The sequence below is a fragment of the Heterocephalus glaber genome, unplaced genomic scaffold (genome assembly GCF_053883595.1).
Source record: "Heterocephalus glaber isolate CG9 unplaced genomic scaffold, H.glaber_assembly_v1.0 deba00001732, whole genome shotgun sequence".
In the NCBI taxonomy this organism is placed as follows: Eukaryota; Metazoa; Chordata; class Mammalia; order Rodentia; family Bathyergidae; genus Heterocephalus; species Heterocephalus glaber.
The window spans coordinates 557,761-582,929 of NW_028258443.1; the positions used below are offsets into that span (position 1 = coordinate 557,761).

The following is a 25,169-nucleotide window of genomic DNA, read 5'->3' on the forward strand; positions in this document are numbered from 1 at the left end:
AATCTATTTGCGTCTGTTTTATGGATTCCATTTGTTTCTTATGTTGGGATTCCATCATGTTCCTCAGCTTCTCTCTAGATTTATTAATCATGTCTTGAACTAAGGGCACAATTTCTCCTGTTATCTGAGAAATTATTTCTGATTTCATTTTTTCCAGATCCCCTTTTGTTGCCAGTTCAGTGGGTCCAGGTGGTTGAGTATCAGAGTGTTCCATCTCATTTCCCTTTGGGGTTGCTCTAGGTGATCTGGAAGTCTGGTTTTGAGACTTATTTATGTGTTTTCTCATTTCAACTGGGGTGGGGGGCTGTTAGCACCTGCACGGATTACCTCCTCTGAGCTAGGTGAGGTGGGACAGGGGCTGGGAACAGCGGTAGGGATGGTGACCCAAAAGCCCTTTCCTGTGGGCTGGGAGCAGCTGGAGTGATGGTGGCCAGGCAACCCCTTTCTCTGGACCAGGAGGAGTGGGATTATGGCTCAGAAGCCCCTCCCTCTGGGCTGGGAGTGGTGGGAGGGATGGTGGCCCAGAAGCCCCTTCCTCTGGGCCAGGAGCAGCGGGACAGAAGGTGGCCCAAAAGCCCTTTCCTCTGGGCTGGGAGTAGCGGGAGTGATGGTGACCAGGAAGCCCCTTCCTCTGGACCAGTTGCGGTGGGATGACGGCTCAGAAGCCCCTACCTCTGGGCGGGGAACAGTGGGACTCAGTACCTTGGTCTGGTGGTCTGGTGTCCTCTGCGCCTTGGTAATGTGGAATCAGGTGGCTGCCTGTCTGCAGTGGGGTGATTCAGTGTCTTCCGCGGGACTCAGGACCTCGGTGGGGCGTACACAGACCTGCCTGTCTGCAGCGGGCTGATTCGGCATCTTCCGAGTGACTCAGGACCTCGGTAGGGCATGCACAGACCTGCCTGTGTGCAGCGGGCTGATTCGGTTTGTGTTCCGCGCAACTGGGGACCTTCGCAGGGTGTCCCTACATGTTTTTTTTACTCAGTTGCAAAACATTTTTTCACAACTCAGCTATCTTGCTATCTTGTCAGGTTAGGACATTGTTTGATTATGGGGAGGCACCAGGCACCACCCGTTTCCGAGAAGCAGTAAATCAAGTTTACGGAAGCAGAAAGAGCAGTTACAAAAATGAGCACTCTGTAAGGGGAGGGGCACAAGGGGAGTTCATCTACAGGCCAAGGTGACATTCTTTAGGTTTATCTTGGTCTCACAGGCAGGTTTCCTGAGCCTAGCCCAGAAAAGCAGGCTAGAACAAGTGTCCTGGGGTTCTCTGGAGAAGCAGCAGCAGCACCATGCTGGTCTCAGATCCCTTGGTCTCATCACTGAGAGGAGGCCTGGAGAAATGGCAGAGTCAGCACAGGAGAGGTTCCCATCATAATGCAGTGATGCCAGCGGGCATCTTCCTGCTAAAGACCTCTGGACAGAGGAGATGATCCTGATGCTTGGCAGTGATCCATAGAAAACCCTATATAGGAAGGAAGCAAACCAGGAACCCAGGATAGCTGGCTGTAGCCTTGAGCACCCCTATTGGCAGATGCCTACTTGGGGTTCTCAGAGACTAAAGGGATGTGAGTATGCAGTAATGAGGGTAACTGGGTCCTGCTGCTTCTGAAGCTCCATCTCAGAGGCCCTCTGCATCGCCACCTCCACCAGCAGCTGGAAGCTGCTGAAGTCCTCCTTGCCCTGCTCTGGGGGTGTGGGTGGCTGTGTGTTGAAAAGTCCACCTGAGGGGCTCTCAGCCTCAGCCCTGCTCAGTAGGGTTAGTGTACCCTGCTCAGTAGGGTTGGGGTGACCATGGGGCTTAGGGGGCTCTGGCTCCCCTTGTGGGAAGGGAGCTGCTGGCTTTTCCCCCTGGCCTGAGTGGAGCGGCACAGAGCACACAGATAAGGAGAGCACATTGGTGGGGGCTGGTACAGACAGGGCCAGCACTTGGGGGCTGTTACCACGGGGAAGAGCTACATCTGAGGCTTTCCCCACGCGGTGGGAAATGGTGAACTGATTAGGGTCTTTGCCATCCTTCCGCAGCAAGTTGGGGAGGAGCCACTGCCAGGCATTGATGAACCAGTTACATATCTGCAGCACTGAGAGGTTGGTCTGTCAGGAAAGGCTCAGTTTCTCCTGCTCAGAGGGGTAGGCATTGTAGCATTGCAAGTACAGCCAGTCCCGGGTGTACTTCACTGATTCCTTGGGCAGGTTCCCCCTGCACTTACTCTTGCCCACCAAGAACAGGAGACCTTCATCCTCACCTAGATCGCTGTCAGACATGGTGCCTAGGGGCGAAGCTGGACTGCCAGTGAGCCTTTTGGACTCTACATTATCCTGCCTCCCAGGTGTCTGAGGCCCAAGAGGAGTCTGGAAACTCTAATCACCATGGCCTGCAGCAACCCATGTAATATTTGCTGAGCACCAACTGTGTACCTTCTCCCTGCAGCTTTCGGAGCTGGGTGCCAGCGTCCCCACTGGGGGTGGGGGATGCCAGAAGGGCCTCCCGCATATCTGCCAGGCCTAACCAGGGGTTTTACTTTTTAAAAGAAAACAACTTGCAAAATGGAAGATGCAGCCTTAGATACAAAAGAAAGTGTACTTGGAAGGAACAAAGAGAAGGGCTGGCTTATATAGTTGAAGTTCCCACTCAGGTACCCAGTCTAGTTTGTTTATGCAAATGAAGGATGCAAAGTGTCCTTAATCCTGATTGGTTTTTTATGTAAATAAGGACTGCAACCATGCCCCCATTCCTGATTGGTTGACATTTACATATTACTGTAAGATATAAGATTTGCATATCAGTTAAATTCAGAGACTGTTTATCTGTGCTGTTGGGACTAGAACATGCCCAGACAAGGGCCACAAAGTTTAGTTTGTAGTCCTTTCAAGAACACTAAGTATGTGACCCGACAATCAGCAAATGGCTGTCAGGATCCATTCTTAATTTTAGGCCTACTTATCTACTTAGGACCCTTCTCAAGAGATTCAGTTGTCCTTAAAGTTCACAGTATGGTTTTTCCCATCCTCCAATGATAAAGATACACCTGTGATTGGATATGTTCAGGTGCATTCTTAGATTGACTTGGTAGGGAGTTATTTCTCCTGATCCTGTAGAGGAAGCCTATGACCACTCTATGGAGAAGCTTTGTAAGAAAGAGGACCGGATGGAAGAACTGGGAGTCACTTGATTTCAGGATTCACCCAGATCTACACTGGTTGGTGCTTGTTTTCAGTAGAAACTGGTGAAGGGAGGATAAGGAAAGGAAGATTGGGGGAGGGATACTGGCATATTGGCATTTGTGGAGGAATACTGCCATCAAGAGAATTGTCTTTGCCAATCTTTTACAACTTTTTTTTTTTTGGTACCCGGCATCGAACTCGGGACCTTGGGCTTGCAAGGCAGGTGATGGAACCACTGAGTTAAATCCCTGGCCCTTGTCTTTGCCAATCTTGACAATGAGTGTGTTGTCATAGCTGCCTAAGGAGCAGTGGAGCTACAGTAAAGTCCTATGCAGGACTGAGGAACTGGGGCCTCCAGAGTACTGGGAGGTGTAGGGGAAAAATAGCCAGGTTGGTTCTGACTATGGGAGCTCCAGAGATAGGTACAAGGCACATAGAGTGCAGGGATATCAGGCTCATTAGTCTGTAAGAGGTTATATGTGGGCTAGACTATCTTAGCACTGCCAAAGAGCCCTTCCCCAAGGCTATAGACATTTTGCCTGGTACCTCTTAAGGGGTCACAGTGCTGTGTTTTTCTGTGCAGTTCTGGAACTCCAGCAGGGGCCTGTCCTCAGTGCTCCAGATCCCAACCTCTAAAGGTACCAGACACAGAGCCACGGTCTTTATACTCTCCTTTTATGGTTACTTTCCTCCCAGTAGTCCCAGGAGCCTAAGGAGAATAAGTAGGAATAGCCCTTCAGTTTACCCTTGGCTCTCCAGTTCTTGACCCCATCTCTATGTCCCAGAGCCCTTGGAACCAAGAATGATCCCAGAGACCCTGTCTGAAGCTCATCACTGTTGGTTTCAGACATGCCCTCCACCCCATCCCATTTCTGGCTGTGTGCCCAGCCTCTTTCTTCTTTATCCCCAAATCTACCATTACATACATCTGGCCAAGGCTAGGAACCTGGTTCATACTTCTGGACACACAACCTTTCCTTATAATCCCCAGTCTCCACTTACCCTACTCCTGACAGCCTTTTTGGTTGGTTGTACCTTTTGCCAGTGCCTATTTACTGGAGCTATGCTTCTTGGTCAGTGTTTACCAAGGGCTCCATCCCCTTTCTTTGACTCTCTCAGGTGCATGGTGAAAACCACTTCCTGTTTCCCTTCATGTCACACTCCTGAGGTTCACAAAGTGTTGCCAAGTGGTCTTAAAATGGGCAGACCCTGTGGGGCTGACTGTTTACCTTCTTTGGAAGCCTCAGGGCAGAGTCTGAACCTACAGGATCTGATCTGTCCCAAGCCCAAGGATATTAAGTATGTGCTCACCTGTACTGAGCCAACACTATGAGACAGCTGGACCCCCAGATTATAGATGCCACCATGTGTGAACCAAGGTGTATTTCCCAACAGGAGGAAATAAGTCATATATCTTGAGGCCGGGGAATAGAGCATCGTGGACTGTTTTCAACCAGAAGTGCATGTATAAAGCAGACTTGGGTACCCTGACTCCTGAGAATGATCTCCATCTGGACTTATTGATCCTAAGTAAGTATTGTCAGCACCCTCTGACCTATGCAGGTAGATGGGCAGAATGTCATCCCTTGGGATGTATGGCCCAGGCTTTCTTTGATGGTACTAATAATAAACTAAACCAGCCAAAACTTGAATTGTAATGCATCTGTGTTAATGTTCCTTGCCTCAGTCTAGTATTTAATAATCAGGAAATTCTTCATTTTCTCTACAAGTGGCTGCTCAACCAGGTGGCCAGCCCTGCTTCTCCTTTGCTTGGCTGGCCCTAGGTCCTCCAGGAAAGATACTGGGTCTCCAGTTCCCTGCTGCCCTGAGAACCCCAGGGCAGCCCCCTGCTGGCCAACCTTGCTTCTACTCCAAGGGCAGGGATCAAAGAGCCAAATGTCCTGCAGCAGCTTTGGCTACTGGTTTTCAAACATGGTGGCCACCAAGCTCTGGGCTCTTTGTTGAATGAACTTAGCTCCATGGCTTCCAGACTGACTCTGGAGGTCCCTGGTGAAGTGATGACAGTCAGTCCCAGAATTCCAAGTCTTCCAACCCACCTTTCTCATATCTGATTCTTACCCTACTGGACACATGCAGAAGGGCCAGAAGCCATGCTCAAAAAGCTTCTACTTGATACCACTGTTGCTCTAAAATGCTACTCAACCTGGTTCTCAAGCCTCTCTACTTTTTGTGGATGGAAATACACCAAAGCAGTCCCAAAAGAGAAGTTGGATTTACTATGTTGGAATGCTGGGTGACTTGGTATTCTTTCTTCTTAGGCTCTGTGTATAAATGCATATGGGAAAATACCCAGAGAAATAGGTGTAGCTCTTATGTGTTGTAATGATTTTTTTTTTTGGTATCAGAGATTGAACTCAGGACCTTGTGCTTGTGAGACAGGCAGCGGTACCACTGAGCTAAATCCCCTGCCCTGTGTTATAATGATTTTTAAATGTGAATACTATGATTACTATTCTCCAATTGTCTTAGCTCACAGGTAGGTATTCTGCAGTTTAGTTCTTGGGTAACATTGTTGCTTTCTTTTTTCTGTTTTTATTTTTTTATTAATACATGTTTGCAGTACAAAATGATTACATTCATCATGGGAGTTGGTACATGTAGATAACACATTTTAATTCTTTTTACATCCCCTGCCCCTCCCCTCCTTTTATCTCTTGGTCCTCTTCCCTTTTGCAAAAGATCTCCATTTCTTGTTATCTTTTATTTTGTTCTTTATATTTTGGGTTATCATATAAGATAAACCATGTGACCTTTAAGTTGCTGATTTATTTCTGTTAACACTGTGGCCTCAAGGTGCATCCATTTTCCTACAAATGACTCAAATTTTGTCCTTCTTTATGGCAGAGTAATAGTCCATTGTGTGTAAATACCACATTTTCTTTATCCACTCATCTGATGGACATAGTGTCTTCCAAGACTTACCTATTATGAGTTGTGCTGCTATAAACATGGGTATGCATGGGTCATTGTGATATATTTGTAATTCTTTTGGGAAGATACTTACAAGGGGAATAGCTGGATCTAATGGAATTTCTAGTTTTAGTTTAGTTTTTCATGGGGAGATTGACTCACAGCTTTAGGTGGAATGAGTACCTGACTTTCCTCGTTCATCCTTGTGTCACTGCCTCTCTTCTGTCTTCATGCAGCCAAGAAAAGTCTAGTGAGCATCCTTACCTGTGTGAATCACTCAGGAGCAGCCCTGAGAGGGAGTAGGCCATTGTGGGAGCAGCAGAAACTGAAAAGGGGACACATGGGGTGAGAAGACAGGGAGGGAGGATGGTCCCTTGATTTACCACCAGGGATTTCAGATAGTCACTGTCCACTCAGTTTAGGAGTCCTTAGGACAGATGGAGGTCCCAGTGGCTCTACATAGGCAGGTGACTTTATACTCTAGCTGAACTTCCAGGCACTTGTGAAAATCCTGTTAGTCAGCTTTCACTCCTGTGTCAAAATACCTGATGTGTACAACTTAAAAGGAGGGAAGGTTTATTTGGCTCATAGTTTCAGACCTTTCAGCCCATGGTCCCTTGGCTCTAGGATTTCTGGGCTCGTGGTAAGGCAGCAGCATCATGATGGAAAATGCGTGGCAAAGCTCACTTCATAGCAGCTGGGAAGCAGAGAGGCTGGATCCTGTGCTGCTATCTTCCTCTTTCATCTTTTGTTCCATCCAGTTCCCCATCTTATGGGATGGTACTGCCCACATTCAGGGTAGGTCTTTCCATTGATTTTTTTGGCCCACCTCCCAGTCATTTCTGGTAACACCTTCACAGACAAACCAAAACTGTACTTTGCAAATTTCCTAGGTGTTTCTCAGTCCAATCACAATTAACTATCACAATGCCCAATTGAAAAGGATCCACGGTGGGCAATAGGTGGATTTAGCTCTAGCTCCACGCCCAGGTTCAGAGGCTTCCTATGGTCTGAACCAACCTCCATGCTCAAGACAGAAATGTGGTTGGAATATTTAGAAGCATTCTTAGGGTGACTTAGTAGGGATATATATCCTGTGGATAATGCTTAAGACCACCTTCCAAGGAATAGTCTCTGTAGATGGAGGAACATATGGGAGACCTGGTAGCACTCATATTTTAGGTTTCAGCCAAGATAAAGGCTGGTGATTTTTTCAGTAGAAAATGGTATAGGGAGATGATAAAGGGGAGAACAAGGCAGGCATGTTATCATTTGTGATACAACATTGCCAACAGGAGAACCTTTTGTTCACTCCCAAACTTACTTCCTTGTGGCAGCTTCCTGGGGAGCAGTAAGATTGGAGGAAAGTCAAAGTCCCAGGCATAACAAAAGAAGGCCCCCCACCATGGGTGAGCCTAACAGAAACTTCTGCCAAAGAGTCCAGTAATGGGGCTGTGGGGATATTGTCTCATGCCCATTGGCAAACAACAAAGACATTTCCCATGGTTTCTTAACTCTTAATAAGAGGCCTGTCCTCAGTGTTCTAGGTTCCACCCCTTAGTTGCAGTCATTGCATGGTCCATTGCCTTCACCTACTTCTTTCTTGCCCATGTTCTCCCACAATTCCAGGAAACTAAGGGCAATGAGCACAAATGGCTCTTGGTTTCCATTCACTGCTGGCTTTCCAGCTCACAGAGCAAACCTTATATAGTAAGCTAGGAATCAAGAAAGGTTCATAACATGATTTCATCATTACATATTATATACATGTTTCAATTATTGTAGTGTTCTGCATAAGAATATTGTGTCTCAAAAATAATAATAAAAAGCAAGAAGGTTCAGAGTACGCAGCACAGTGGTAGAACCTGTCATGTTCAAGGACCTCTGTTCTATCCTCAGTACCTAAATAAATAAGTGAAGAGAGGTACTGTGTGGGGTGATTCAAAACATGTCACAAAGCCTCCAAATACACCCACAACATACCTGAAATTCCCTTATTTGTTAGATTGTACAATGATTGTCCCAGAAGTATTTTTATTAATATTAAATGTCAATTATTCCTGAAAAAGGACAATGATGAAGTCACTATTGAGAAGTGCCCACCCCCTTCTTCTCTGTGCACCCAGCACCAGCACTCTTTCTTCACATCTTCCCAAGGTCCAAAACCCATCAGGCATATCTACCAGTACCAGAAATGGGATGCATATTCCTGGACACACAGCCTTTCCTTGGAGACCTGACTCTCCCAAGGTTCAGTTCTCTCAGATTCTTTGTGGGAAATGTAAATGTGTAAGGGAAAACACCAAAAGGAATAGAGTTTTAAGTCTGAATATCATGTTCACCACTCCACAGTATTCAGGGCACAGTGGTAGATTTTTTGGGCGGGGGGGGAGTAGGGGTTGAGGCAGGATCTCACTATATAATTCAGGCTGATTTTAAACTCACTATGTAGGCCACTCTGGCCTTGAACTCACAGTAATCCTCCTGCTTCAGCCGCCTGATTGCTGAGATTACAGGCATGAGCCACCATACCCAGCCACACTGGTAGCTATTGTTATGAATTGAATTCATAAGGGTAGAATGGTTGCTTGCATGGAGAACTTAATTGATAGCTTGAAGTTGAATAGATACCTGTGTTTTCTCACTTATTCTTATGCTATTGTCTACCTTCTGTCTGTATCCAGGGGAGCCAATAGAGATCCCAACCAGCAGCCTCACCCTGCTGAGGAGCAGCTTCATAAGGGGAAGTAGAACATTGTGAGTACAGCAGGAATGTACAGGGCCCACATTAGGTCAGAAGAAAAGAAGATGCTGTCCTGGGTCACTCTCAGAGGTCTCAGGTAGATGCTTCAATTTAGTTGCCCAGCTTGGGGGTCCATAGGTCAAAAGGATGGCCCAGGTTGCACACAGGAAGGTGATCTTGATGAGGGCCTGTAGTTTTACCACCAGTTCCAAGAAGCTCCAGATGAAAGTGAGATCATGTTCTGCACTCGACTTCTCACATATTAACCTATAAATTTATTCATTCATTCATACATGCACACACATGTTGTTTACATTGTTTACACGTGTATGTGTACATTCCCCTTTTCCTTCCTTCCATAACTGCCTTAGAGATGTCACTATGGATAGAGATTCTGTCCAAAGCTATACCTCTTAACATTATAGGGTGACTGTCTTACTTTCTCATTGCTGGGACAAAATACCCAACATCACTAGTTAAAGAAGAAGACCTTTATTTTTGGCTCACAGTTTATAGTGGTTTCAGTCGTTGGCTGGCTTCAAGGTAGGGTGGCATGGCAGAGGGGCGTGGCAGAGGAGGAACAGTCCATGGCATGACAGACAGAAAGGATAGCAGCATCAAGGGAGAAGGTTGTGTGTATCCTTCTGGCCATTCCTACAGTGACCCACCTCTTCCCACAAGGCCTCACCCTCCCAACCTCACACCCAGCTATAAACCCATCAGTGGACTAATCCAGTATCATACACTCATGATCTAGCATCACACACCAATGATCCAGTCACCTCCCAAAAGACCCACCTATGATTACATGAGGCTTTAGGGGGCACATGTAAATATAAGCCATAACAGTGACCACACCCATGCTGTCCCTCTACCTTCTACCCTTCCTGGCAACCTTCCCTGCAGTAGGAACAAGATGTAACTTTTCCTTGTGTATTTGTTTCCTACGTCCAATGCTAATGGAAGCAATCCCAGAAGTGTGTCTACTTTTGTTCTCTCTGACTCCAAAAGGTTCACACTCAATAGACTTGCATTTTTCTACTTTCATAAAGCACACTTCCTCTGTTCTTTGCATGTTTGTGCAGATTCAGAGTCATGCTGAATCCTTTCCATTTCCTCTTCTACAACTGCTTGGAATGTGCCCCCCATATCTTACTGGAAGCAAGAGCATAACTGGTTTATCCTGTCCCTTTCCATTTAGACACTCAGCTATAGGCTTTTCTTTTCCAATTTCCACACTTCTTCCCCCCTAACCCCGGTACCTGGGAACAAACTCAGGACCTTGCACTTGTGAGACAGGCGCAGTGCCACTGAGCTAAATCCCTGGCCCCATCCACCCTTCTTTTCTATGAAATTTAACCGGCTGTAAGGCAACATACAGAGTTCAAGTTCTGAGGTGGTGAGGGTATGTGTGTGGCAGGTATATTGTCTTTCTCCACCTGAAAGTCATCGTCCAAGTAGTTCAAGATATATAGTTATATCCTAGCATGATTGGCTTTGTCCTTGGAAAGTCAATGCATAAGATCTGTTTATAGCAAGAGTGGAGATATCTGCTTCCCATTCACCCATCTGTGATCCATGAGCCAGAGGAGCTGCTGGTCAGTTGAGGGTCTTCTATTTCATTCAAATGGGAGAGAGGAAACAGGGTTTCAAAGATATTCCAGCATACAGTATGTTCTACCATAATCACACAACTATAGAAAGGAGGGAAGGTGTGTGCAAAGGTAGACACCAACGGGATGGTTGTCTTTCCCAAAGAAAAAAGGTCTTAGGGGAAAATATTTTCTAGCTTCACAATGGATCCTTTCATGAGAGATCCTCTTTGTTTTTTATAAACAAAACAAAAAGTCACCCTGTAACACTTGTGAGATTTCCAAAAAATAAAGAGATGATTTTCATGCTATGCTTTTTTTCAGAAATTCATAGTTGATTGGAGAGCTAATATCATAGCCTAAACCTACTCTCTAGGTTGACTAGGTGGAGTGGTGTCCCTCCTTGTTTTTTTCATACCAGGGATCAAACTTGGGTCCTTGCGCTTACAAGGCAGGCGGTGGAACCACTGAGCTAAATCCCTGGCCAATAGTGTCCCCTTTTGATTATCAGTTTAGTAGTCTCACATGGACTGAAGTACATTCTGGTAACCATTTCTAGAATAAACAGTGCACAGAGAGAAAGATCATTGTGATCCTGGGTCATCTCTTTGTGCTGGTGTTATGGGTGAGTGCTCTTTGTTTTCTTCCTTCTTCTTTCAAAAAAGAGTCAGTTTGATCCTATGAAAACAGCAGTAGTTACAATATTGTAACTGAGGAAAGGTCTGATTCTGCAGCTACTGCTTGAAAGGCCAGTGACTCAAGAAACTGAAGGAGGGAGAAGAGCTTTATTCAGTGCCCAAGAAATGGAGAAGTGGGAACTTTGCTGCCAAAAGAGCTTCACGACCCTAGGGAGTTGAGAAGTTACAAATATAGGAAAGGAATAATGAGGGAGATCCAGGCTAATAAAAGGGAAGAATGCTCATGTCTGTTATAGGAATAGACAGATCTTCTAGGTACTCTGAGGTCCTCTCTTTTACTCCCTTTCATGGTCTTATATTTTTGATCCTGGAAATCATTCATGCAAAAGTTATGGCAACAAAGGAGAGAGACACACTGTAAAGGCAAATATGCCAAGCCTTTTCATCCCATTCCTTTCACCCATCAGACATCTGCAAGCCCAAGTGAAGACTCAGTGTTTTCAGCAAAAGCAAGCTCAAGTACCTGAAACTTGACCTAGGCAACCCTTATTATTCAACCCACATGACAGAGGTGCTATCTACACAAAGACTAGTGAGAGACTGATAGTGTATTATATATCTGTATGCCCTCCAAAATTAGTGATTTTTAAGTCAACTAGGAGAAAGTGAAGCTAGAGTATGTATCTAAGTTTTTCCTCAGTAACAGTATTTCAGCATCCCTTCAGGAGAAAATACTCCAAAAACAGCTAGATTCCTGGAATGTGGAAATGGTATATACTTCAATAGTTTAAACCACAATTGGCAGAAAAGGCCTTTGAGTGAGGGCCAAATGGTGGCACCCCATCCTTGGAGCTGAATGGAGACTATCCAGATAATGAGGCTCCACCTAAAGGACTGCAATCAGTCCCTGGAAACTGAGATCAGCGTACTTAGGTGCACAGGAAGGTGCAAATGAATTAGTCCTGGGTCCGCATGAGAACATCTGCCACAGAATAGACCTTTGAAGACTCTCTGTGGCAGACTCAGAAATGAAACAGGTTATGGCATTTCCATTCTTAGAGTTGAGATACTCCTCTTCCCAACCCTGCATATTCCTCTTGTCATCTCCTCATTGCCTGTTAACCAAGCTCCTTACAGAGTAGTCCTTAATCAGTTCGATAACGACGGGGGGCGGGGGGGCACTGTTGTTTAGTAAGAAGAAGGTGCTTATGCTGAAGGAGATAGGGCAATGGGGATACCTTGCTTAATCCCACGGAATAAAGTATGTCTTCATGGCCCACTAGTTGATATTCACATACTGAGACAGGTTGAAGAAGGACAATATCTTGAGGTGTCATTCCCTTCCAAGATAAAATACAGAATTTCACAGAATCACATGCACATCTATTTTTGTACTATGAAAATTCCTGAGCCTGTTGGCAATGCAGGCTGTGCTTGCGCCAGCACCCTCTGGTGCCATGCCCGCCACCATCAAGCAGGAGTTCGAGGAGCTGGATGCACAGTGTCGCTGGCAGCCACTGTACCTGGGTCTTGCTGTGTAGTTCTGGCTGGCCTTGAACTCACTATGTAGCCCAGGCTGGCCTCCAATTCGTGGTGATCCTTCTGCCTCAGCCTCTTGAGCACTAGGAGTACAAGAAATTCTGAATGAGTCCCATGACTATCCTCATAGAGTGGCTGAGTTTCCAGGAAACAGAAATACAAATAGAGATGTGAGCCCATATGATAACTAGAGGCTTGTTAAACTGCAAAATATAAAAATGATTATATTAATGCCAGCTTAATTGACATGGAAGAGGTACAAAGGAGTTATGTTTTAACACAATTATGTCTCGTTTTTTGGCCTAAGTTCTTTTATTGGTACATTTTAGGTATACAATACGTTTACATTTGTCATGGGGTACTTGTACCTGTACACGATGTATCTTGGTTCTTCTTTTTTCCCCATTCCTTGTACTCCCTTCACGCCCTCCAGCAATCCCTATTTACAAAGATTTTCTTTCCATTTTTATTTTTTCTCATAATTTTTCCTTTGACTTCTTTCCTTTCCCCTTCCCCTCCCACTTATCATATACCTTGGGACCTTTTCTTCCTATTTCAAATTATCAATTATTCATTTTAATCATTTTAATCCTTATTTACACTTTCAGTTTCTCACACCAAAGAAACTATTCAGCATTTACACATGTGCGTCCTATTTATTTCACTTAAGAGTATGGCCTCAATATGTATCCATTTAGCTATAAATGTCCCTAATTTCTCACTTTTTATGGCTGAGTAGTACTCCATTTTATAAAAAAACACATCTTCTTCATCCAGTCTCCAGTTGATGGGCACTTGGGCTGCTTCCAAGCTTTAGCTATCACAAACTGTGCCGCTATAAACATGGATGCACATATATCACCGTGGTATGATTAATTCTTTTGGGAAGATACCCAGCAGGGGAATAGCTGGGTCAAATGGGACCTTTAGTCCTAGTTCTTTGAGGTATCTCAGTACTGATTTCCACAGTGATTGCACCAGTCTGCACTCCGACCAACAATGGAGAAGGGCTCCTTTCTCCCCACACCCCTGCCAGCATTTGTTATTGGTTGATTTCATGATAGCAGCCATTCTTTCTGGGGTGAAGTAAAATCTCAGTGTTGTTTTCATCTGCATCTCTCGAATGACCAGTGATGTTGAACATTTTTTCATGTTTATTTGCTGCTTTTACTTCTTTGTCTGAGAAATGTCTGTTCATTTCAGATGCCCATTTTTGAATTTGGGAGGTCTGATTTTTTTCAGTGCTTTATATATTCTAGATAGTAGTCCTTTGCCTGAGGTACAGTTGCTAAAATTTTTTTCCCAATTTGTAGGTTGTATCTTAGCTCTGTTGGTGGTTTCTCTTCAGTACAGAAGTTTTTAATAAGATGAGATCCCAGTTGATGAGTCTTTGTGCTTGTTCCTGTGCTATTGAAGTTTCGTTCATAAAGTCTTCCTAGGCCAATGTCTTCAAGAATTCTACCTAACTTGCCTTCAAGCAAGTTTAGTGTTTCTGTCTTAATATTTAGATCTTTAACCCACTTTGATCTTGGTTTACTGCATGGTGATAGGTATGGATCTAGTTTTAATCTCTGGCAGGTTGAAATCCAGTTTTTCCAACACCATTTATTCAATAGGCTACCTTTCCTCCAATGAGGGTGGTTGGCTTCTTTGTCAAAGATGAGGTGGGTGAGTATGTCTGGAGTTGTTTCTGCATCTTCTAATCTATTCCACTGATCCTTAGGTCTGTTCCTTTGCCAGTATCATGCTGTTTTTATCACAGTACCTTTGTAGTATAGTTTCAAGTTGGAGATTCTGATATCCCCTGCCATATCATTGTTGCCTAGAATTGCTTTTGCTATTCTAGGTCTCTTCTGCTTCCAAATAATGTTTTGGATTGTTTTCTCTAGTTCTGTGAAGTATATTGTTGGAATTTCAATAGGCATTGCATTAAATATATATACTAGTTTTGGAAGTATGGCCATTTTCACTATATTGGTTCTTCCTACCCAGGAGCAAGGAATGTCTTTCCATTTTCTTGTCTCCTCTTTGATTTCCCTTTCAGAGTGCTGTAGTTTGCAGTGTAGAGGTCTTTTGCTTCCTTTGTTGGATTGATTCCTAGATATTTCAGTTTTTTGGATGTTATTGTAAAAAGGAATTGTTTCCCTAATTTCTCTCTCAGTAAGTCTGTTATTTGTGTATAAGAAGGCTATTGTTTTATGAGTGATGACTTTGTATCCAGCTACTCTACTGAATCTGTCAATTAAGTCTAGAAGTCTTTTGGAGGAGTTTTTTTGGGCTTCTTAATAAAGTATCATATCATCAGCAAATAATGACAGTTTCACTTCTTCCTTTCCTATCTTTATTCCTTTTATTTCTTTGTTTTCTAATGGCTGTGGCTAATGTTTCCAGAAGTATATTGAACAGGAGTGGTGATAGTGGGCATCCTTGTCTTGTTCGTGATTTTAGCATGAAAGTTTTCAGTTTTTGACCATTTACTATTATGTTGGCTGTTGGTTTTTCATAAACAGCCTTAATGAGTTTGAGATAAAAACCTTCTATTCTGATTTTCTGTAGGGTTTTGATCATGAATGGGTGTTGTGCTTTGTTGAATGCTTTTTCTGTATCTATTGAAATGATCATATGCTTTTTGTCCTTGGCTCTGTTAATATAGAGCTAATAAAATTTATTGATTTACATATGTTGAACCATCCTTGTATCCCTGGGATAAATCTGACTTGGTCAGGGTGTATGATCTTCTTGATGACCCTCTGTATTCCGTTTGCCAGTATCTTGTTGAGGATTTTTGCATCTATGTTCATGGGGGAGATTGGCCTGAAGTTCTCTTTTTTGTGTTGGGTCTTTCCCTGGTTTTGGAATGAAAGTAACACTTGCTTCCAGGAATGAATTTGGAAGCCTTGCTTCCCTTTCAATTTCCTTGATGAGTTTAAAGAGTAATGGCTGTAGTTCTTCTTTAAGTGTCTTATAGAATTCAGGAGTGAAGCCATTAGGACCTGGGCTCTTCTTTGTTGGTAAATTTTTTTATTACATTTTCAATTTCACTCATTGTAATTGGGGTGTTTAGAATTTGTATATCTTCTTCATTTAACTTTGGCAATTTGTATGTAAGTAGGAATCTGCCCATTTCTTCTGTGTTTTCCATTTTATTAGAATACAGGTTTTCAAAGTAGGTATTGATGATTCTCTGGATTTCTGCTGGGTCTTTTGTGACTTCACCTCTTTCCTTCTTAGTTGCATGGATTTGAGCCTTTTCTTTCCTTTTTTAGATAAGGTTGGCTAAAGGTTTATCAATTTTATTTATTCTTTTGAAAAACCAACTCTTTGATTATTTGATTGTTTGTATCATTCCCTTAGTCTCTATTGCATTGATTTCTCCTCTGATCTTTATAATTTCCTCTCTTGTATGAGCTTTGGGTTTGTCATGCTTTTTTTTCTAGGAGCTTGAGGTTCAGCATTACATTGTTTATTTGAGCTCTCTCTGTTTCCCTAATATGGGCATTCATTGCTATGAATTTCCCACATAGAACTGCTTTCATTGTGTCCCATAGATTCCTGTATGTTGTACTGGCATTATCATTTACTTGTAGAAACTAATTTCTTCTTTTATTTCCTCTGTGACCCATTGGTTGTTCAGGAGGATGTTATTCAATTTCTATGTGTTTGTGGGGGTTTTGCAGTTCCTTATGCTAATGATCTCCAATTTTATTGCACAATGGTCTGATGATATACAGGGGGTAACTTCAATTCTTTTACATTTACTTAGACATGTCCTATGAGCTAGCATGTAGTCTATTCTGGAGAGTGAGCCTTGTGCAGCCAAAAAGAATGTGTATTCTGATTTTGTGGGGTGGAACACTCTGTAAACATCTATTAAGTCCATTTGTTCAATAGCTTGGTTCAGTTTTAGAATTTTGTTGATTTTTTGTCTAGATGATCTTTCTATTTGTGATAGTAGGGTATTGAGGTGCCCCACTATAATTATATTAGTGCTTATTTGGTTTTTCATGTGCATTAATATATGTTTTGTATAGTTGGGGACATTCGTATATGGTGCATATATATTTAGGACTGTCATCTCTTCCTCTTGGATTGTTCCCTTCACAAGGATGTAGTGACCATCTTTGTCTCTCTTAATTAGTTTTGGTTTGAAATCTACTTTGTCTGCAAATAAGATTGCTACCCCTGCTTTTTTCCAGGTTCCTGTCATGTGGAGAACTGTTTTCCATCCTTTTTCTTTCAGTCTATGAATTACTTTTTGAGTTAGGTGTGTTTCTTGTATATAGCATATTGTTTGATTTTGCTTCTTAATCCATTCTGCCAGTCTATTTCTTTTGACTGGTGAATTGAGGCTATTAACATTGATGGTTATTACTGATAGTTATTGACACATCCTTGTCATGTTTTGCTTTTGTTGGCTCTTTTATTTTTTATTTTTTCCCCCCTTTTCCTTTAGTTCCTTTCCTTGCCTGGTAGTTCCCCTCTGTTGGGCCTCATGGAGTTGTGACCTTCATTGTTTTTTTCTAGGATAATTTTTAGAATTGTTTGGTGTGCTGGTTTGGTTTTCGTGAAACTTCTGAGGTGTTCCTTGTCGTGGAAGTATCTAACTTCCCCCATCGATTTTGAAAGATAATTTTGTAGGACACAACAGTCTAGGTTGGAAGTTATTTTCTTTAAGGGCTTGAAATACTTCACTCCAGGCTCTCTTTGAGTTGAGAGTTTGTGTTGAGAAGTCTGCTGTGATTCTGATGGGCTTTCCTTTGTAGGTGATTTGTTTCTTTTCTCTAATTGCTTATAGGATTTTGTTCTTCTGTTGGGTTTGTGGGATCTTGGCTATTATATGTCTAGATGGAGTTTTTTTTTTTTGATCATGGCTAGTTGGAGTTCTATATGCCTCACTTATCTGTATGTCCAATTCTCTACCTCTGTCTGGGAAGTTTTCCACTATTACTTCTGTGAACAGTTTTTTTATGTCAATTGTACTTTCTCCTGCTTTTTTGTGGACTCTTATCAGTCTTATGTTATTCTTCTTTGCATCATTGAGCAACTGCTAGACTGATTTCTCATGGTCCCTTAGTATTTTTAAGAAATCTCTGTTTTCATGGTCACTAACTGCAATCCTGTCTTTTATATCTGATATTCTATCTTCACATTCCCTTAATCGGCTGTGCCTACTTTCAATGGAGTTTTTAATTTCCTGGATATCTGTTTGAATCTGTTTCATGGATTCCATTTTGTTCTTATGTTGGGTGGTCATGTTTTCCATTTTTTTCTTATGCTGGGCATTCATTGCTTCCACATGTTTCTGAGGTCATCTATTTTTTTATCTGTTTCTGTTCTAGATCCTCTAATCGTGTCTTTCACTCTGCTCACCATCTCTGATTATTTCTGCTTTGAATTTTTCTAGAGCCTCATTCATCTGTTTTGTTACTTCCTCTCCTGTCAGTTCAGGGTGTCTAGGTGGTTGATTTTCAGAGTTTTCCACCTCTTTTCCCCCAGAATTTGGCTTTTGTGGGTGGAAGTCTGAGTTTGTGCCTTGCTTAAATGTCTTCTCATTTTTGTTTTTTGGTACTGTCCTTGGTTTAATTCCTGGGTTGATACTTCGAAATTGCTTATTGTAAGTATCTTTCTTGCTTGTAGTTAGAACACTTATGGAATGATTGCTTCTCAGGTGTCTTCCAGATATAGCTGGTGTTTAGATTTTGATTCTCTAATGACTGAGGCTATCTCATTTTCATTATACCAGGAAGGACAACTGATTAGATCAATCACAACACCTTAGCCCACGTGATACAATAAGCAACACCATACCATCAAGCACAGCTTAGAAAATGAGAATTTGTGGTAGGCATTAATCTATCACCTTTAACTGTGTGAATTAAATCAAAATCAAGGACCAGCCCAACATATGTTCATAGTGAATAAACTCTTCAATATAGCAACTTTATTCTTTGGGACAGGGAGTTAGAAGGAGTTGGAGAGGGAGGGATAGATAGGTAGAAGGATAGCGAAAGGTTAGCAATGAGGCCAGAGGACAAAGGATGATCACACAAACTCTAAGAAACTGTTGAAGACAAGAGGTAAAGACAGATTGAAAGAACAAAGATGAGAACAGAACAACCTAACAGCAATAGGGAGGCTAGAAACTGTATTTACCTTCCTTTAAAACTAATGACAATCAAGAGAAGAAAAAAGAGAAGAAAAGAAAAATAATGAAGAAATCAAAATTAGGGCCAAAACAGGAACAAAATGGTAGATGAAGAACAATGTGGGACAGCAAGAGAACAAGTGAGAGAGAGAGAGAAAGAAAAGAGAAAAGAAAAAAAAGAAGAGAAAAATAAAAATTTGAAGAGTAGAAAAAAATTAAAAATTAAAAATAAGAGCAAAAAAATTTTTTTTGAAAATAACAAATGAAAAATAAAAATGAAGGGCCTCCTTCAGGGTATGTCTCTGCTGTCACAATAGACAACATGGGTAGCAGTGTGCAGCTATAAGTCAATGAGTCTCAGCCAGCCAGTCACAGACCCATGAGATTCAGGCAGATTTCTGGCTGCAAGTCCCAAGGTGAGCTCCCTGTCCTCCTGTAGAGTTGAACTCTGCAAGGTTCTACTGCAGGTTCCAGCTGCCCTTTCCCTGAAGATAGTCCAGGTTCCAATGGGAGGTGATGATCCCTCCAACTTACCAAGCATGATGGTCTGGTGTGCCTTTATTGCAGAGATTCTCATCACTTTTCCAGTGGGCTTCAATTTTCATCAAGGAGCCTGAGAGAGGCCCTCTTTCTGTTTTTCACTTCTGCTGTATCTTCTGGAGCTCAGGTCAATGGCTTTCATGTCCCCCTGTGCCTCTGTAGTGCCTCTGTAGTGTGGAACCAGGTAGTGGCACAGCCTAGAAGCTAGAGGTGGGGGTGGGGGGTGCGCAGGCACCTGCACAGCTAAGCTGGTCGCTGGGTGGTGGGCACAGGGATGGAGCAGGGCTCCACATGGCCGAGGTCCTCACCATCCACCTGCTGGTCCAACACAATTATGTGTTCATACCTGTTGCCATTTCTGGCTCATGGTTTGGCAGCAAAAATCCAAAGCAATTGTCACCCTAAACCAAGTGATGAGGAAGAATCAGTTAAATGTACACAGTACTGGCCAACAGATAGCTGGAAGATGGTGTTTAAAGAAACAAGATTCAGAGTGAAGCTCCTGTCGGAAGACATGAAGTTATACACAAGTAGAAAAATATCAATAGTAGTGAAACCAGAACAATCACCTCACTTTCATTAGACTACCTGGCCAGATTTTGGAGTCCCTGAATCACCAGCTTCATTTCTCAATTTCTTCTTTAAAGTGATAGTCTGGTTCCTTGGACATTTACCATGGGCCCCCAGGCATTTAGTGCAGTGCAAGCATTGGGTGCTCCAGTACCTTCTCTCTGCTGGACACCAGTCATGTACTGATGGAAAAAGGAGATGATATTAACATTAAACAAAGGTTACTGAATATGTGAAAATATCTAACTGGACTTATTCAGACTCTAGATCAACTCAGATTCTCTTACATGGTCATAATAGAAGGAGCAAAATATATAAAGGGAGATTCAAATATACAGAAATGGTGGAAAGAGCTTTCTAAGGAAGACTTATTTCCTGCATTGGGTCATTTGCCAAACAGAGTCATGAATGAATAGTACAGTGGGAACAGAATAGGTCCTAAGAGATGCTGCCCATTAACTGGTGTACAGGACTGTCCTCCAAGATACAGGACACTGTCTGTGGAGAACAGCAGTGAGAATGTTCTATGGAAACATATTCGAGAAGACAGAAAGGTGACTATGGCTCAGAAGGTGCAGCACATGAAGCAGAAGCTAGAGACCAAATGAAAAAGAAAAAAGCCAAGATTGACACCTAAATATTAATGTCTTGCAAATATTCTACAGTTATAAATTTTGAACCACTGATGTGCAGAGCAAGACCAAAGCCCACTCCAGAGCTGAAGTGAGGTTCACTAGCCCTTGATTGCCTCATAGTTGTCTGTTTACAGAGTAAACTTTACATCAAGGACAAGGAGCGCCAACCACCAGAAGACTCCAGAACCTAGACTTTGCTGCATTGTTACACGGGTTTTTTTATGCCTGTGTGTTGTATAGAAAGATGTAAAAGAAATAAATGAGGCAAGAGTACTTTGTATTGTACTGCCATTCCTACTGTATTTTTATACTTTCTGGCAGCATTAGATATTTTTATTAAATAGAAAAAAATTCTAGGAGGAGTGGCAGAGTAATTCACAACTGTTGAAGTACAACCAGGAGACTGTCCTTGGTGTAAAACATGACTCTTCTCACTTGTGCACTGAAGAATTAAGGAAAAGAGGTTTGGGGATTTAGCTCAGTGGTGCCACACCTGCCTGGCAAGTGCAAGATCCTGAGTTCAATTCCCAGTACAAAAAAAAAAAAAAATGAAGGAAAAGAAACAGAAATTGAAGCCTGAAGTCAGGAATTGCACTTACACCAAACTATTCACTTCCCTCCTGAGGATGGAGGACATCCTAGAACACAAAATTAATCAGCCCTTTCACTGCCCTGAAGAAGCTGTAAAGCATTCTAGGCCCTAGGCAAAGCAATCAGTCATGTGTCTTTCCTATGACCTGTGTGCACAGGAGGCCCAGCACAGGCCGGAGTGAGCAACTCACGGCCATTTCTCCACACACTCGGCTCACAACAGGGACCTGAGGAAATCATTGTCCAAGGCCCTAGCATCACGAGAACCTTTCAGTGTCCCAAGAGAATATACAACCTAGGACATATGCCAGTGGACAGTGGGTAGCTGTGGATGAAAGTCCATGCCCAGTGTCCATTTTAGCCACAGGTCTCCCACCAATCTGCAAGCAATGAGAGGGGTAACTAAGGATAATGTAAAGCTGGAAAGAGGAGTGGGTGAGTATTTTGACAGGGAGACCCTTCCATTTGATTCTCTGGCCAGGAAAAGGAGGACCCTCCTGAGACGCAACCCACTGGGATGTAGGACAGGGAACTAAAGGTTGTAGATGTAACAATTGAGAATGAAGGCTTTGCCCAGCACTGGGTGAGCTGCCATGATGGAGGCCGCATTGACAGCTCTGGTGGTAGCCTTGAGATATTCTTCAAACCAAGGGATGAAATGCACAACTGCTAGTTTGGGTCGGGATCTAGGGGTTGGCATCAGAGTGGGTGTATGCAGTTCAGGAAGTCCTGTTCAGGGCTCTCGGGAGGCATTAGCCCCTGTAGAGGCGACCTGGTCCTCAGGTTCACGGAACCACCAGAAGCAGGCTGTGGTGCCAGGGCTGACTTCCAGGCTGACTGGCGGATGCCACATGAGAAGTGCATACTACTCTGAGGTCTGGTGGTGGCCATGCCTGGGAGGGATCTGCAGCTCAGTCCACCAAGGACTCCTGGCTTCACCTACCTTGGGGATGTCTCTGCTTAACCTCTCAACTTGTAATTTTTAGTTAATCCCAGGCATCTTATATTTTCTGCATGGGTTTCCCTTCTGTTTCCTTAAGAGCTCAAAACTCCCTATTCATCTTCTGTCTCCTGTTAACACACAATTCCTTGCAAGCCACTCCGCCAGAGAAGTGCAAGGGATTCCTGAAAGGGCCTATAAACATTTTTCTCTTGATAGCAGTACTGTACCAGGAATTCAGCCTATCCTTCTACAGGTCGGCACCATCTGCTCTTGGCTGAGGATAAAACCACTACCTCTGCCCATTAGAACGCCAACATTGCAGCTCACTCAGCTATAAAGAACAACACATTCAGGCAACCAGCCAGGGCCAAACTAAAAATAAAAAGGGTAAGAGGCCAAATGGAAACTTCAATAAGGCCTGAACACCTTGGTGGGAAAAGCCTCAGAGAAGTCTGAGGAATAGCTGAGACCAGACTGTAGAGTGAGCTTCCTGAATGGCAAAAACCACCCAGACTGGCCGTCAGCCTTAGGACTTTCCTGGCTTCCTTCCATTACTGGAGCAGGGGAGTGGGTAAAGCTGCCCATCCATGTGAAAACCACACAATCTCCAGTATTCTGATAATTTCCCCAGTCTATATGTCCACTACTGATAAGGGAGCAGATACATGGAAAAAGGAACCATGGTTTGGCCTGGGTCCTTCAGTTCAGGAGGTGGAGGCCCAACAACCTCCAGTGGGCTAACTGACCCAGAAAAGTATGAAAAGGCAGCTGCCAAGAGGGTCAATTTAGACTAGTTTACAGTTGGCTGAGGGAAGACTCACGACAGGCTAGGCTAGAGGATGGGTTGAGGTGACCATGATGATGGTAGTGTTGGTGGTTGTGTTACTAGTACTGTGTAGGGGAAGTTTGGCCCAAGATTACAGACAAAATGCACCTCACCTGCTACGAGATCTATTATGGTTTGTATATAGATTCCCCTCCCCCCAAAGCCTAATGTTCTCATAATGTCACTACTGGTGAGGCTAGATTTTAATCGACAGATTGTAAACCTTATATCAATTAAAAAATTAGAGATACAAGTTTAGAAAGACTAACAAAATCACTTTATTGTAAAGAGGAAAGAAGTGAGGAAATACATACCTACCTTCTCAGAGAAAGGTGGGGAGCACAGAGCCAGTGCTCCAGGACTTTTGTTCTGGCCCTCTTTTATTATATGGCAAGAAAGCGACTCTTGATTTGAAAGTTGTTACACCTTCATTGGCTATTTTAGGCTTTGGGACCCCTGATTCAGCCAATGTATTCATTCATAACCTACCTATAAATTATGGGAGGAGCTCCTAGGGTCTTGATAGTTAAAGGTGCTAACACTGAGCATTAAAGCAGAGGCTTACATTCAATACCTGCCTCGCAAATAGTAAAGGAAATATTTAAATTTTACTACATTAACATGGTGGGATAAAGAATGAAAAACATGCATGTATTTCTACATGGGTGGATGAATATACAAATGTGAGTATATGTTTCACAGACTGAGTGAGTTCTCATTTTGTTTATACTATAATCACTCGAAACATTGTATCCATTCTAATTAACCACAGGTAAAGAAAAAGGAATTCCCGTGTAGGCTTCAAGCCATCCTGGGTGCTTATCACTTAAATACACAACCTAGCAAGTTTTGAACACTTGCGAGAAATTTCCATTCTACCTTGAAAAGTCCCTTCAGTTCAAGAAAATTTAACTAAATACATGTGTTCCAACTATGATATAGTGGCAATAGGCCATTCAAGGAGAAAGACAGACAAAAAAGACAGAGGAAATGAGTGGTAGAAAAAGAGAAAGACAGACACAAACACACACACACACACACACACACCACAAAAATCACAAGTACACTGGGGCAGGGAGAGACGGAGAAAGTCAAACAGAGAGAGAAAAGTCCCAGCCAGCCCTGGTGAAAACTACACCTTCTCCGGTGCTGCCCTTGTGGCTGAGCAGCCCGCTCTTCCGCTCCTAGTCACAGACCAGAGGCCTGGCACCTCAATCCAAAGCTCGGCAGGGTCCCTCTCTTTGGTGGGGGTGGGGGGCCCACAGGCCTGCAGGGGTGGCCTATGGGGCCCAGAGGGGAAAAGGACTGGGAGGCAGTGGTCAACACTGTCACCTGGGCGAGGATGTGGCCCGGGTGAGGGAGGCCTGAAGAAAAGCCTGGGGCTTGGGTGGTGGTGCGGGTGGGACCGGGTGCGGGTGCCCAGGTGGTTGCTGGCGTCCTGGGGGGTGGGGAGGGCAGGGTTCGTCGTCGTCGTCGTCGTCGTCGTCGTCCCTCAGGGCAGGGCAAGGACGGGTCACCCGCCACACCATGCCATCTCGGGCCACCTTTCAGCCGCCCAGGCCTCCCGCTGCAACCACGCTCACTACCTCAATCCAAGGAGAGCCGCGTCCTCCTCCCGGGCTCTGCCCAGCACTACACACTCACCCATCCATGTGAGCAGCCCTGGAGAGGAGGCCTGCGTGCACCGCATCCACAAACCCAGACCCAAAGCCCCTGACTGGGACCCGGACCTAGACCCAAAGCCGCAGCTGTCTGTGCACTTGGCCTGTTGGTTGGTGGGCCATCTGCGGGCCACCACCGGAGCCACCAGGGAGCCCTGAGCATCTCCTCCTCTCGGCCGATGAGTGGTCCGCTGGATGTGTGTGCAGTCTGTGGGGGCGTGGGGGTGTGGGAGGGGGCGGCGATGGTGCTGGTGTTAGCCTGGACCAGGGAGCCTTTCCGGGTTGGCACCGGGGTGGGGTGAGGGTGAGGGTGAGGGTGGGGGTGGGGGGCAAGTCCTCTCCCTCTCCGAGAGGGGAGAAGGTGTCTGGGGGCAGAAGGCAAAGGGCCGGTGGCCAGGCGCACACATTCCCAGAGGCGAAGGGAGGCCTGGAAGCTCTCTCCTTGGGGAACCTAGCCCGGTCGGTCGCCGATCCCTCCCAGGCATGGCCGCCACGGGCCAGCCTCCTGGTGTGGTACCCGCCAGCCTGCCTGGCCATCAGCCCTGTCTCCGTGGCCGGCCGGCCGGCCTCTGGAGTTTCCGCGGAACCGGGGTCCCCGGGTCGCCTCCACGGGGACTGCCCTGCAGCCTCCGGAGGGCCCAGGGCACCCCCGC

General features: G+C 44.3%; 1 long non-coding RNA gene and 2 pseudogenes across 2 annotated transcripts in view; 2 read left to right on the forward strand and 1 right to left on the reverse strand.

The window, feature by feature from the left end:
• Positions 1 to 25,169, forward strand: part of LOC101724224 (uncharacterized) — a 128,312-nt gene that overhangs the window by 28,831 nt on the left and 74,312 nt on the right. The gene's annotated exons all lie outside the window — the stretch shown is intronic.
• On the reverse strand, positions 1,536 to 2,562 carry LOC101705951 (homeobox protein TGIF2 pseudogene; annotated as a pseudogene).
• LOC101706293 (tyrosine-protein phosphatase non-receptor type 2 pseudogene) lies at positions 8,984 to 20,468 on the forward strand (annotated as a pseudogene). The gene is made up of 2 exons (XR_015446858.1): positions 8,984 to 9,064; positions 19,479 to 20,468. The product of XR_015446858.1 is annotated as a tyrosine-protein phosphatase non-receptor type 2 pseudogene (transcript).